The sequence below is a fragment of the Caretta caretta genome, chromosome 1, assembly GCF_965140235.1.
Source record: "Caretta caretta isolate rCarCar2 chromosome 1, rCarCar1.hap1, whole genome shotgun sequence".
NCBI classification, from domain to species: Eukaryota; Metazoa; Chordata; order Testudines; family Cheloniidae; genus Caretta; species Caretta caretta.
In genome coordinates this window covers 1,220,256-1,222,027 of record NC_134206.1, presented here as the reverse complement: position 1 = coordinate 1,222,027, position 1,772 = coordinate 1,220,256, and the positions used below count along the sequence as shown (strand labels likewise).

At 50.3% G+C, this 1,772-nt stretch overlaps 1 pseudogene; it reads right to left on the bottom strand.

The window, feature by feature from the left end:
* Positions 1-431: 431 nt before the first annotated feature.
* LOC142071036 (olfactory receptor 52R1-like) lies at positions 432-1,460 on the bottom strand (annotated as a pseudogene).
* Positions 1,461-1,772: the final 312 nt, after the last annotated feature.

Genomic DNA, 1,772 nt, shown 5'->3' with positions numbered 1-1,772 from the left:
TTGGCCTCTGTCAGCAGACAGGATACTGGGCTGGATGGACCTTTGGTCTGACCCAGTATGGCCATTCTTATATTCTTATGAAATGGCAGACTGTTTGCTTGTCAGGCTGCAGCAGCTCGGGTCCCAGACCCACAGCAGAGTGAAGCCAGCTGGTAGGGGAGGGAGGTGGAGATGATCCAGCAAGTGATGGTGGGATGGGACAAGTGAGCAACAGGGTCAGAGTGTTGGGGAATAGGCACAGAGGGGGGAAAGGACTTGAGGGAAGAGGAAGGGCAAGGGGGTGTCAGATGTCCAGTTATCAGCAATTAGAAAGGTGACAAATCTAGGAGTTAATGAGCTGTACACAGACTGATCCCCCAGTTTATTATGCTTACAGAACACAGTAAGGCCAGGAGTGGGTTTAATATCTTTTTGACTGCTCAGTCAGTGATTCAGGGAAGAGGGCCCAGCACCATGTCACCAGCCAGCTTTGCACGGAGCTCGGTCTGGGAGCCAGAGCACCAGCAGAAAACTTTAGTTCCTTTAAAAGTAAAGAGCCAGAGCAGCCTGTCCTGGATCTGTTTGGTCCTCACCCCATAGATGATGGGGTTTACCATGGGGGGGCACCAGGAGGTATGCATTGGCCATGAGAACATGGAAATGCAGGGCCACGTTATAGCCAAACCGGTGTGTGAGGAAGGAGAAGAGACCTGGGATGTAAAAGAGTAAGATGGCACAGAGGTGGGAGCTGCAGGTTCCAAAAGTTTTGAGCCGGGCATCCTTTGTGGGGAGGCTGAAGATGGCCCTGAGGATCTGGGTATAGGACACAGCAATAAAAAACACATCCAGACCCGTCACCAAGAATGCTGCAGAGAGGCTGTAGTAACTACTGACATGGATGTCTGTGCAGGCCAGTTTCACCACAGCCATGTGCTCACAGTATGTGTGAGGGATGATGTTGGTTCTGCAATATGGCCACCGCCTTGTCAGGAAGGGATAGGGCAGTACAAGCATGCCTCCACGCAGCACCATGGCGAGGCCCACCTTGGCCACCACGGGTTTGTCAGGATGGTGGAATACCTCAGGGGATGGCAGATGGCCACATAACGATCCAAAGCCATGGCCACAAGGATCCCAGACTCCATCGCTGAGAAGCTGTGAATGAAGTACATCTGGGTAAGGCAGGCACTAAAATCTATCTCCCTGGAATTGAACCAGAAGATGCTCAGTGTTTTGGGCAGGATGGACGTAGACAGGATCAGGTCGGTGACGGCCAGCATGCAGAGGAAATAGTACATGGGGACATGGAGGCTCGGCTCCATATTCACGATGAACAGGATGGTGAAGTTCCCCAAGACAGCTATGGAGTACATGGCAGAGAAAGGGATGGAGATCCAGACATGGGCCGCCTCCAGGCCAGGAATGCCCAGCAGGATGAAGGTGGAGGGGTTGGTGAAATCGGTTTTGTTGGAATCTGACATGTAGAAAGGGAGAAGGTGTCCAACGCTCAGGCACAACGGTGTCTCTTGCATGTACCGTACATTCCTCTGTATGTATCTAGTGTGATGGTCGCAGTACAAATGCCTGGTGGAGAGACAATGTTAATATGAGACATTACATGCCCTTCTGGAAGCTGTTATCATAGGTGAAGCAGATTGGTTGTTCTTCACAGAAAAATGACATTTTCATTACTCAGATAAATGAATTATGAAGAACTGACCCTACTAATGCCAATTCCATATTTTATGGTGCTCCATGCATCAATAATTCCTACACATCATGGTGTGGAGAAC